The sequence below is a fragment of the Pan troglodytes genome, chromosome 16 (genome assembly GCF_028858775.2).
Source record: "Pan troglodytes isolate AG18354 chromosome 16, NHGRI_mPanTro3-v2.0_pri, whole genome shotgun sequence".
Taxonomy (NCBI): domain Eukaryota; kingdom Metazoa; phylum Chordata; class Mammalia; order Primates; family Hominidae; genus Pan; species Pan troglodytes.
Window position 1 is genome coordinate 9,865,100 of NC_072414.2, and position 13,810 is coordinate 9,878,909.

Here is a 13,810-nt window from a genome sequence, read left to right on the forward strand (position 1 = left end):
ACCTAATGGGACAGCAAAATGCCTCTCAATGCTGTTTTCCACACAAACACATCAGGTAATGGACCAGTTCGGGCAGTGTACTTGTGCCACCTCCTACTGGCTGAAAGAGTCTGCTGTTAAATATTCAGGAATTCTATAATTTAGTTGCTCAACACAGCATGGTGAGAGGCTTTACAGTACAGAAATCAGCCAATGCTACAAGTCAGGTTTTGATTTGTTTTTACCAGGGAGCCGTTTCCTCACATAGCAGGTATCAGTTCTGTCTTTCCCTGCAGGGCTCTCTTCTAGCCCCCTCCTGCTGCTACAGGCAGCAAGCCTGCCCGCCTCCCCGCCCCCCCCCCCCCCCCCCCCCGGGCCCCGGCCTTCACTTAGCACCTGGAGCGGTCCCCTTCACCCTCCCCAGCATTGTATTCCATTTCCTAGTCAGACATCTCCTTCTTCTTCATTTACTCCCTATTTTGGGTGAAATCTTCCAGTAGCTTCCTTAGCAAGAGTGTACTGGAAATAAATTGTGTGATCTATTAAAGAGAAAAATACTCCTGACACTTGTTAAGTAAAAGGTGGTAAGGAAGACTTTATTCAAGGGGGGCTGCCACAATGGGGTTTTGTAGTAGGCAAGAGACACTGGCTCAACTCTGACTACAATAAGCAAAAATGCAGATGTATAGGCAAGAAACAGGTGTGGGGGGCTGGTGGATGGAAAATTACCAAGAGTCATTCTTTGCTAAGGCAGTTCTTTGCTAAAATGACCTATCTGAATTTTTGCTGAAGGTAGCCAGGGTGATAAGATAGCAAGAGTGGTCGGACTAAGGGTGGGGGATTTTCACTAAGTGACTCAGCAGGATTCTTGCTAAGATCAGAGTAAGTGGGCCAAGAACAGAGCCCAAGGTCGGGGCCCAGTCAGAATTCAGAGGAGCCAGACTAGAGTTAGATCAAGGTAAGAGCATTGGTCAGGTCCTTTGCTTGCTTTATCCTTGCTCATAATTGACTGATAATAGCTTGACAATGAAATTCCAGGTTGAAAATAACTTTCCCTTGGCATTTTGAAGGCCTTCCAGCGCCTTCCACCTTGCAATGTTGCAGCTTAGAAGTTGGTTGGAAGCCATCCTTGTTCCCAGTTATTTGCATGTGATTGTTATTTTGTCTTTCTGGAAGTGTTCAGGATCTTTCCTTTATAGCTGCGTTATAAACATTTTACAGTGACATGAGTTGCCTTGGAAAAAATACTTGAAAAAATTTTTCAGTATTTTCCTGGGATACATAACTGACACTTTAAATCTGAAAACTCTTGTCCCTTCCTCTTGACAGTTTTTTCTTATTCTATTGATAAATTCCTCTTCTCTCCATTTCTTCGGTTATTCCTTTATGGAATTTATAATTCTTTGTACATTTAGAGTCTACTTTTTCTCTTTTCCTTTATGTTTTCACCTTTGTCATTTTGAATCTATAAATATTTTCTAGGATATTTCGTTGACTTTTTCTACTCATTAAAATTTTTAATTTGATATACTTTTAATTTCTTATTTTTAAAGTTCTTTTAAAAATGTTCTTTTTCCTTTTAATTAATAGAGATGGGGGTCTCACTATGTTGCCCAGGCTTGTCTCAAGCTCCTAGGCTCAAAGCAATCCTCCTGCCTTGGCCCCTTACAGTGTTCGGTTCACAGGCATGAGCCACTGTGCCCAGCCTATAATTTTAATTCCTAAAAGCACTTTCTTGTTCTTTATTATTTGTAATGCCTTCCTGTTTTTTTTCATAGGTGCAGTATTTTGGGGGATATTACGTTTTTCCCTGTTTGTTTTGAGCTCTAACTTTCGTGTATGATGCTTTCTCAAATGTTTGATGATTCTTTGTATATATTTAAAAGTAAATGATTGAAATCTAATTGGAGATAACAATTTTCCTTAGGGTGATTGAGCTGGGACCCAAGTTAGAGAAGTTGCAGGTCTTTACTTTGGGGCTATTTAGTTATTATAGTAATGAGGCATCCAGTCTGCACCCTGGGGTGGTGTGGACCCAGCACAGGTGCGTCTACCTGTGCTGTGGAGCAAGCCGGGGCAGGGCTGGAAGCTCTCCCCTTCCACAACAGACAGGTAACCTGTTCTCACACCAGTCTCTCACCCCTCTCTCCCACTGCCAGAGTTCACAGGCTTCTGGATGCGTTTCTCCTGTGTAGGGGGAGGGTATCTGCTTCTGCAGTCAATGCACCCCTCTCCTGGTGTTCTGGGGTTCCCGGCGCCCAGGCTTCCCGGGCTCTGCAGGGAGACTCCGGGCTCTTTGCACATCTCAGTGGCGACTCCTTCTATGTTCTTTCCCTGCTGCCTTCCTTTCCTCTGATCATCGGATGCTCTTGTCCACTAGGTCGGTCTATACACTGTTTTCTCCCCAACTATAACTTCCTGCGGTTCCGGAAGGAGCGGAGATAAATACGGGTGTTCAGCCCGCCATCTTTAACTGGACGTGGATTTATCCACCACTTTTCTTGCTCTTTTTGTTTTGCATTCTGTCCCTGGTAGGAGCATCCCTACGCCTTTGCCAAGGAAATCCCTTCTCCTGCATTCTTGCCCCATCTCCCCCCCGATGCCATGGTCTTTCTTCGTTTTTGTTTTCCACCTCTCTTTCTTTACTGACTCCTTCTCAGCCTGCAGGTATGCTCGCTCCCCCACCTCCCCTCATTCAAAGCTGATGAATTTTCCTGGACCTCTTCTATGAGACGGACACTGAGGCTGCACAGATGAGCACAGCACATGCCCGATCCCCGCCGGGCGCGGAGGCAGCTGAGCATGGGCAGGGAGAGGAGCGCCAAGCCCCGGCTGCGCAGGAGAAGGCAGTGGGCGCTGCACACCAGGCTGCAGGAGTAGAGGCTCCTGGGGCGCAACGGGTGGGGAGGCCTCCAGAGGGGAGAGCCCAGGGGAGTGAGAAATGCTCTTCCAGATTATTTTACATACTAAGGAAGCTAAGGAATTTCTTTTCTTTTGTTTTTTTGTTTTTGTTTTTTTGAGACGGAGTCTCGCTCTGTCGCCCAGGCTGGAGTGCAGTGGCACGATCTAGGTTCACAGCAACTTCCACCTCCCGGGCTCAAGCGATTCTCCTGCCTCAGCCTCCCAAGTAGCTAGGATTACAGGTGTGTGCCACCACGCCGGGCTAATTTTTGTATTTTTAGTGAGACAGGGTTTCACCATGTTAGCCAGGCTGGTCTCGAACTCCTGACCTCGTGACCTGCCCACCTCGGCCTCCCAAAGTGCTGGGATTCAGGCGTGAGCCACCACCCTCAGCCGGAAGCCAGGGAATTTCTGAGCTGAGGAAAGAGCTTGTGTGAAGCCCTTTGAAGAAGGGCCTTCCACCTTTGGCGGTGTCTGCCCCCACAGCTGCACTGCAATTGCTCTCTCAAATATCGCCAATGATTTCTGAGTATCCCACGGATGTCTCCTTTTCGAGTTCATGGCTCCCCCGGCTCCCCTGCGTCCGCCAGGGCTGTCCCTGAAGCTGAAGCTGCTCCGTGGAAGCTTCCTCCCCTCGGTGTTCACGCGCGGCCCGCTGGCTGCCCCCTGCATCTCCACCTGTGTGCGCCCGACTTCCAGCCAGAGCCTCCCTCTCACTATGTGCCCTCTGTCTCGGGGTGCCCACCCACCGCCAGCCCTTCAGCAGCCTCCGAAGATAACTCTCAACCTAGCGCCTGGGGCTTCTGCCTTGCGTGTCAAGGAGACGCGATGTCCTGGATGCCCCAGGAATCTCAAACCCCAAGCGTCCCAGATCCAGCTTGTCTCCCCTCGAGCCTCTGTTTCTGCTTAACCTTTGCTCTTAGTCATAAAATCAATGGCCTCAGCTCCCAACTGAAAACCCTCCACCCTGTCTTAGATTCCTCTCTTGACAGAGCAAGTCTTTCACCAAATCCCACTGATTTTACCTCAGAAATACCCCTCAAATTCATCACCTCTCCTCCACTTTGTCCCACAGTCAATGCAGAATCTTCCTCCCTGTCCCTGGTTGCTGAGACCTTCTCCACCCCACCACCAGCATCCTCTTTCGGAAGCTTAAACATGCCTTGTGTGTCTGAGTCTGCTTATGAGAGGCCTTCCACAGCTCCAGGGTCTGAACTATGGAGCCTGTCAGGGCACTTCACAATCTCATCAGCCTGCTTCCATTCACCCCTGCCACTTCTGACCCGCCATGAAGGGTCAATATGCTTCGAGGCTTTCATCTATAGCGTTTCCTCTTATTCTGGATATATGGCAGGATGGCACGACCCCATGCCCTTGAAGTTAGGTGTGACCATGTTACTTGCTTTGGCTACTAAGATGTGAGTGAAAGGGACATGTGTGGCTTCTGCAGAGAAGCTTTGAAGAGCATGTGATTCACTGGGTTCTCCCAGACCAAGGAGACAGCGATGCCATAGATGGTGGTTCCATCAGCCTGGGAGCAGAGCCCACTGCCAATAAAGATGACGTGAGCATGAGAGATACATCCACCTTGCTGCCTTAAGCCATGGTAACCTTAGGGTTGTCTGTTACTCAGCATTATCTAGCCTGCCCTGACTGAGAAATCATTGATGTCTCTCAGTATATTAGAGCTCTCCAGAGAAGGCCAATTGGATATACATAGATCTATATGTATATTCAATTTATATAGCTATAGGAAGAAATTTATTATGAAGTATTGGCTCATGTGATTATGGACACTAAGAAGTTCCATGGCCTGACTACTGCAAGCTGGAGGCCCAGAAAAGCTGGGAGTCTCATTTAAGTCCAAACCTGAAGGCCTGAGAGGAGCTGATGGCATAAGTCCCAATCCAAGACCAAAGGTGGAGAATTGGAGGGCCATGGTCTAAGTCCTATTGTTACGGGTGGGTCTTTGTTCTTAGAGCTGCCAAGAGGGTGGCGGCTGCTCCCAAGATGGCGGCCAGCCTTTTGTTCTCTGACTTGGGGTTCTTGGCCTTACGGATTCCAAGGAATGAAACCTTGGGCCATGCGGTGAGTGTTTTAACTCTATTAGAAGCCATGGGTCATGGAAAAGAACGTGGAACCCAGTGACTAGTGTTCAGCTTGATTAGCACAAACCCGAGCCTTAGCCGTGCAGGAACAATGGCGAACCTTTAGCCCAAACAGGAGTGGCAATGGGCGCCTCGCTGGATCAGAAATGCAGCAGACACCCTGCCGGATCCGGAGGGGTGGAAGTCAATGGAGAGTCTGGGATGCCGGCGAACAGCAGTGGTGGACGGTGAGAGAAAGCTCAGCTTGAGCCAGAACAAACATGGACCAGAAGAGTGTGCAGTTGCAAGATTTAATAGAGTGAAAACAGAGCTCCCTTACAATGGGTAGGGATCCAAAGGGGGTTGCCCACGCCCAGCTCGAATGCCTGGGATTTATATCCCAATCATTGTCCCTGCCCCTGTGCTCTCAGGTGATAGATGATTGACTATTTCTTTACCTCCTGCTTTTAGCCTAATTTGTATTTTAGTGAGCCCTCTTTACTACCTGATTGGTCGGGTGTGAGCTGAGTTACAAGCCCCTTGTTTAAAGGTGGGTGCGGTCACCTTCCCCAGCTAGGCTTAGGAATTCTTAGTCAGCCTAGGAAATCCAGCTAGTCTTGTCTCTCACTATTTGAGTCTGAAGGCCCAGAAACCAGGAGCACTGATGCCCGAGGGTAGGAGAAGAGGGATGGCCCAGCTGGAGGAAAGAAAGCCCATCTGCCCTTCTTCTCCCTTTTTGTTCTGTTCAGGCCCTCAGCAGATGGGATGATACCTGCCTGTACTAGTAAGGGCCATCCACCTTACTCTGTGTACTGATTCAAATGCCAGTCTCTTCCACAAACACCCTCACAGACACACCCAGAAATCATGTTTTACCAGCTATCTAGGCAGCCTGTGACCTAGTCAGGCTGGCACATAAAATTAATCCCGGTACTCAGCTTTGTCCCCTCTGCCTGGAATGTCTGCTAGCCTCATCGTCTTCTCATAATAAAGTGCCTTTCATTCCTCAAGCCCCCTCTCCCCTTGAAGTTCCCATAATGGCTGGATCACCCCTCATGCTGCCCTAGCTCCTTGCCCACACTTGAAGCCTCAGTGTTCATCTTATATCCGCTTCAAGTGCTTTCCTTCGTGTGTCCCCTTCTCAGCTGTAACTTCTGCAAGAGCAAGAGCAGCTTCTTTTTCACCATCAGCCCACAAAGAACCTGCCAAGTGCAAGAAGACCCCCCCAGTAGGCACCATGGCCTGTTTTCAAAACTTTATATTCTGTCCAATTTGACTAACCAGCTTCTCAAGCCTCCGGAAATTATTTTCAGAAATCATCAGTTAGTCTAAAACTGGCCAACCAAATGGATTGTTTCTAATTTTAAACAAATTCAGAATATAAAAATTCTGGCTTTATATAATGGATCAATTAGGGGGAGATTGCATGATATACATAACAATTGTTTTCTTCACCAAGGTTTATTCTAGAAGCTTTTGAGCCTATTATAATACAAAATCCAGAGAGCTCTGGGAGGCAGGCAAGGGAAAGCATTTTATTCGTGTTTCCTAGAAGCTAGCACAGTGCCCAAGCTAGAGGAGGTACTCAGTTGACATTTTCTGAATTAGATTTAATGAACAGGAAAAACGGCTTATAAAAACGAAAGCGAAGTTTCTCTTCCTTTTCCCTTCTACCTGCCTGCTTCGTCTTGTCAACTGAAGAACGACAAGGTTCATACATTTAGAAAGGAGAGCTTTTTCTCATACAGTGTTGAGCCTGCAGGGTGGCCATTCTGACAGGCTGAGAAGGGTAGCCTCCGGCCAGAAGCCAGAACAGGCACCTAGAGAGTGAGAAGAATAAGTCAGGGATTTATGCTAAGCAGTGTGCCCAGATATGCATAGTCAATAAGCATAGGAGGAGTCACGAATATTTATGAACGGAAAAATGTGCGCATGCGTAGTCGAGCTTCCTGGCTCTCCATAGGGCCCACGTTCAACAAACGGTGTTGTTAGCATGATCCGAGGGTGGAGCTTTTGGACTTGTGATGTCAAAAGGTGGACAGAGGACCCCTCTTCACTGTGCATCCTCCCTCGACTGGCCAGAGCCACTGGTGGTCTGTTTTCAGGAAGAAATGCTGGTTGGTTGTGCCCAGGCACGGTGGCTCACACCTGTAATCCCAGCACTTTGGGAGGCCAAGGTGGGTGGATCACTTGAGGTCAGGAGTTTGAGACCAGCCTGGCCAATATGGTGAAACCCCGTATCTACCAAAAATACAAAAATTAGTAGGGCATGGTGGTGTGCACTGATAATACCAGCTACTCGGGAGGCTGAGGCAGGAGAATCGCTTGGTGGAAGGTTGCAGTGAGCCAAGATCGCACCACTGCACTCCAGCCTGGATGACGAAGGAAGGAAGGAAGGAGGGAGGGAGGGAGGGAGGGAGGGAGGGAGGGAGGGAGGGAGGACAGGCGAGCCAGGAAATCAGTTTTCTTTCTCTGGGGGGCCTCTGGCCAAGAGGAGATTCCATCCAGTTTGTTGTGGGACTTTTGATTTTATTTTTATTTCTCAGTCTTCTGCAAAGCCTTGTTTGTTCTTTAATTTCTGAAACCAAATACAGGGAGGGTATATCAATTTATTTGTTTTATAAAAATTGTAAACCAAAAATAAAATCCTAAGCCCTCCAACCAAATGAATGGGCTCCCTTCATTGCTCAAGAAAACTTGCTCAAGAAAACCCCAGAGAAACTTGAGAAACTGAATTCCCAGTTATGATGGGAAGGAAGGTCAGACACACCTTGTTACACCCCCTGTTTTTTGGCATTTAGGTTAAAATAGAGATTATAAGGCTAGCCGAACAGACTCTTGTGCCAGTAAGATACCAAATTATAAGCAAGACCTGAAGCCATGCAAGTCAGGGATTCAGTCATGCCTGACACACCATGAAATCGCGTTAGACAGTTTTCTATTAGCCCAGTACAATGTGGCTTATTTTCCATCCTGACTCTGGTGTAGCATCACGTGACAGCTGACCTGAAGGAGATCAAAACGTTTTACCCCAAAATATGTTTCTCTGACACATTCTGAAATGGCTGGCTGGGTGTGGTGGCTCACACCTGTCATCCCAGCCCTTTGGGAGATGGAGGTGGGAGGATTACTGGAGCTCAGGAGTTCAAGGCTGCTGTGTCCTATGATCACGCCACTGCACCCCAGTCTGGGTGACAGAGTGAGACCTTGTCTTGAAAGAGAGAGAGAGAAAGGGAGGGAGGGAGGGAGGAAAGAAAAGAGAAAAAAAAGAAAAAAAATTTTGGCTGGGTACAGTGGGTCATACCTGTAATCCCAGCACTTTGGGAGGCTTAGGTGGCAAGATTGCTTGAGGCCAGGAGTTCGAGATCAGCCTGGGCAACACAGTGAGACCTTGTCTGTATGAATAATTTAAAAATAAAAGTAAATTTTAAAAAATAAATGAAATGGTTGCCACAAGGCCGATGGATTGAAACAGCCCTACAAAGCCATCTTTTGTGGGGAAAATTTGCATCTGTAGAAGATCGCCATCAATGCAGCCAGATCTTTCCTTTCTAGGCCTTTCCCTGATCTAGGAGAGATTAACTGAGAGCCTGACACCTTTAAGGTCTGAGAGGAGACATTCACCATCTATTCTTCTCTCCAAGGCCTGCCACCTGTGAGCCTTCCTCCTTCATAACAAGAACTTTGGCCCCACAACCCCCTTATCTTAACTCAACCATTCCTTTCCACTGACTTCAAGTCTTTAGTCAAAGCTAAATCCTTTCAACCAATTGCCAATCTGAAAATCTTTGAAACCACTTATGACCTACACCCCCTTGCTTCAGTAGCGCCTGCCTCTTTAGGCTGAACCAATGTGTACCTTCTATGCATTAATTTATTATTTCACCTATAATTCCTGTCTCCCTAAAATGTATGAAACGAAACTGTAACCAGACGACCTCAGGTGGACTTTCTCAGGACTGTTCCCTGGGCCATGGTCACTCATATTAGCTCAGAATAAAACTCTTTAAAATACTTTACAGAGTTGGATTTTTCCATTAACAAAATTATATGCTGAATGCCTTTGGGAGCTGCAATTGAAGAAGAAGGAAAATGGAGAAGAACGAGGAGAAAGGCGGGGAGGGGGAGGAGAGAGATGAGGAGGAGAGGGAGGAGGAGGAGAAAGAGAAGGAGAAGAGGATGAAGGAGAGGGAGGAGGAGGAGAGAAAGAAGAAAAGGGGAAGAAGATGATGATGACAAATATGACACAGCAAGAAAATAAGCGAGGCAAGGGGTGCAGCAGGTCGTGCACAGTCATAATAAAAGCTGTAACTTCCTGAGCTCTGAATCCTTGGGGCACCTCTCACTGTAATCTACAAGCCTTACATCAGCCTGGTGGTGAGTGCTCCTGCTACACAGATGAGGAAGAGGACTCAGGACCAGACAGCTGCTCCAGGCTCTGAGGCCTGGAGTGGAGCCTCTCCGTTACCCCAGAGTGTGCCCTCTGTCTAACCCAAAGCTTCCTCCACTCCTGGGAGCTGACTTGCAATACCCAGTTCTGGCTCCTAACTAGAATTCTTCTTCTAGAGTGGATCGGCCACCCTGAAGCCTCATCCCGGGGTGAAAGTCAGTTCGTCCACTCTGCTTGGCTCTGATGTAAAAGAGAAGGCTACTGAAACGGCCATTTTTACATTCTATGCCTGTGACCCCCTAGCTGGCCTGAAGCCCCCACCTGCCCTCCATAGCCAAGCTGCCAATGGCCTGCCCTCGCCAGCTCCCAGCAGTCCTAGAGCCTCCCTCTCCAAGCCTTGGGTAGTCTAAGGCCTGAAGTTGTCAGCAGAATCAAAGGAGGAGCTAAATTGTCACCCCGAACTTTCATTTGTATTGAGGTATAATTTTCATGCAGTTAAATGCACAGATGTTAAATGTACGATACAGTTCATTGGTTTTTTAATGTAAACACACAGCCACATCACCACCACCCTAAACAAGGTATAGAACATTTCCATCAGCCCAGAAGGTTCCCTCTCGCCCATTTCATCAATTCCATTCCCCACACTTTTCGCTGATCTGATTTCTATCACTATAGTTATGTCTGTCCCAGAACGCATATCAACAGAACCACGGAGCATACATTGTTTTGTGTCTGTTGCTCAGCACAGTGAGATGTATGCATCTCAGCATAGTTATTTGGAGATTCATTCATGTTGTTAATACATATGAATATTGCGATTTTTATTGTTGATTAGTATTCCATTGCGTGACTATATTACAATGTTTATTAATTCTCCCTTTTTAAAAAAAATTTATTTTATTTTGTTTTTCTAATGAGAATTTTTAATTTTTTTATTTTTTACATTTTGTTTTCCTAATGAGATTCTTTTTTAATTTGAAATATGCATACAAGCTGGGTGCAGTGGCTCACGCCTGTAATCCCAGCACTTTGGGAGGCTGAGGCGGGCAGATTACCTGAGTTCGGGAGTTCAAGACCAGACTGATCAACATGGAGAAACCCCATCTGTATTAAAAATACAAAATTAGCTGGGCATGGTGGCGCACGCCTGTAATCCCAGCTGAGGGAGGCTGAGGCAGGGGAATCACTTGAACCTGGGAGGCGGAGGTTGCGGTTAGCTGAGATCCTGCCATTGCACTCCAGCCTGGGCAATAAGAGCAAAACCCCATGTCAAAAAAAAAAAAAAAGAAATATGCATACAAGAGTGCCATGCTTTATATATGATATATGGTATATGTGACTTACATTATGTAAATATGTATTATATTGCATGTGTGTATATATATGTATATATGCACACATACATTTTTTAAAATAATGATAAAATAAACTGCTATGATCCTGTGAGCCAAGTTTAAGACAGAGAACATTACCAATACCAATGACCCCCTACTCAATGTGCCCTCCTCTGACAGCCTGCCACCCTATCCCCAGGGAAATACCCTGAACTTGGTTACTTGTTTCCTTGGCTTTCTTGGAAGCCATGTCCCACATGTGCATATTCACAGACAATATAGTGCTCAGTTGTGCCTATTTTTTAGCTTCATATAAACCAGATCACTTGTATGTATCCTCTGCAGCCAGTTCTTCCTGCCCAACATTGGTGAGATCCTTCCTGGCTCATGCCTGGAGATGTGCTTCATCTATTTTCACTGCTACACAGTGTCCCCCAGTATGAATGTGTCTTGTGTGTCTGTCCATTCTGCTGCTGTTGTTGCTAGCAGTGCTGCTGAGAGTGTTCAATGCACCTGTTAGGTCACGTGTACGGATGTGTCTCTAATGCATATGTAGAGGGTCAGAATTGCTGGGTAGCAACCTATGTGCATATGTTAGTCAGGGTTCTCCAGGAAAACAGAACCAGTGGGATGGGTGAATGGATGGATAATAGATAGACAGATTCATTATGAGGTATTCACTCACACAACTGTAGAGGCTGAGAAGTCCCATGATCTAATGTCTGCACACTGGAGACCCAGTAATGCAGGTGGTATAATTCAGTCCAAGTCTGAAGGTCTGAAAACCAGGGGAGCTGATGGTGTAACCCAGTCTGAGGGCCAGAGAAGATGAGAGGAGAGGAGAGGAGAGGAGAGGAGAGGAGAGGAGATAGATGAGATGAGATGAGATGTCCCAGCTCAAGCAGTGAAGCCAGAAAAAGGAAGCAAATTCCTCCTTCCTCCACCTTTTTGTTCTATTCAGGCCTTCAAAGGATTGGGTGCTGGAATCAACCTCCCTGACACACCCAGAAATAAGGTTTATTCTGGGCACCCTGTGGCCCAGTCACATTGACACATAAAATTAACCATCACTATATATCTTTAATTTTACTAGGTGCCATGGGCTGAATCATTTCCCAAAAAATGTGGATGTTGAAGCCCTAACCCCCAATGTGACAGTATTTGGAGATGGGGCTTTGCAAGATCACTGGGTTTGGATGAGGTTATGAGGGTAAGGTTCTCATGGTGGGATCAGTGCCTTTATAAGAAGAGACCAGAGGCTTGCTCGTTGTTTCTCTCTCCGCTCTCCATCCCCCCTTTCCCCATGTGAGAACACAGCAAGAAGGCAGCTGTCTGCAACCTAAAAGAGAGTCCTCACAAGGAAATGACCATGCTGACACCTTGATCTTGAACTTCCAGGCTCCAGAACTGTGAGAAATAAATGTCTGCTGTTTATGCCACTCAGTCTATGGTATTTTGCTATGACAGCCGGGCACACTAAGACACTAAGCCATGCCAAATTGTCTTCTAAAGTACACACCCTCTAGAAGAATCCTTATTTTTTTAAAGAAATTTTTTTTTCTAGAAAAAAAAGAAGAACTTTTCTGCAGACTCCCAACTCCCCATGCTGATTGATAATTGCTGTGGTCTGGAGGTCTCTTCCCCTACCTGATTCTCTCTCCCATTGGCCACACTCAGTAGTCAGGCTTCTTTATTTGAGCTGCTTTCATTTCTAACTTCCCATGAGAGCCCTGGGGGATTCACCACTGGGGTCAGTGTCAGCACAGCCTCCAAGGACAGTGCAGCAAAGCCCTACAGCGTATACTCACAGAGATGTTTAATTCCTCTCAAGGTCTCTAACACAGATCCTTTGTGAATCCAATAAAAGTGATAATCCCTGTCCCTCGGAAAATGTACACAGCTTTCATCTAATTTCAGAAGGTTCATAGCCTCCCAGCCCTTTCCTAAGTGAATAAGTCATATTAAGCCTGGAGAAGAATGCTGTGTTGGCATTTGGTTCTGGATAAAACAAAGGCTGAATTTCAAAGTAAATAATAAATGGATAAATGTTTACGTGCTTTTTAAACCTCGTATTTTTAACAGAAAAAGATAATGGCAAGAGAAGATGAAGTATTGTGATTTGCCCTGCTTGAAACCCCCCTTAAAATTGTGACATCTGAATCCTGGTATCCAGCCCTACTTGATCAAGGATTTAGACTAGGATAGGAAGGAAGCAGTAGGGATGGATAAATACCTCCTCTGTCTTTCTGCTAGGGTTGGTGGTAGATGAGTGTGTGGATCAAGAAAAGGCCATTATCATAGTTCTGAATGTCCCCAACCCTATGCCCCTGAAGACCCTCCTCTTCTCCCCTACACAGGCAGCCTTGGCAGTCTGGAGCTCTCTCCTTTTTTTCCCTCTGTCAACCAACAACTTGCTAGGGAACAACTTCACTTGAGTTCTTAATCCTTTGGTGTGGGAGTCAGCAGATGTGACCTCTTGCAGGTGTACTTCTTTGTAAACCTCATCACTGATTGTGGACAGGGTAGTTCACTGGTAGCTGAGAGCATCTGGGATGAGAGAGAGAGAGACATTTTTTAGGACAGGGTCCATTTCTTGAGGGCCTGCAGGAGGACCAAATCTCTTGTCTAAGTCCTTGCTTTGTTTCTTGCGAGTTGTGTGATTTTTGTGCAAGTTACTTAACCCAGGTATGGCATTCTCATCTATAAATTAGGAGTAATTATGACAGTAGCTGTTCAAGAGTACTGCAAAGATTCAGTAAAATCATGTGAAGTTGGAGTGCTTTGTGGACCATACAAAAGCAATTTATCCATTCATCTGTATACCTGCCTACCTACATAGCAACCTATCTGTCTTTCTTGTGTATGGAAGGATGAATATGTGTGTGAAGGCATGTATGAATGTACGCATATGTCCATCCTGTGCATGCATCCATGTATACATCCATGCATCCTTCCATCTGTCATCCTCTCCATCTCTCCACCCACCCATCCACTTAGCCTCTGTCATTCATCAGGAAGACAGTGGACTCTGGGCTCTGGGATGCAATATCACTTATCCAATGGCATAAACCTGTCACTCATGGTCAGAGGAATTAGTAAAAGTAAAAACAATATGA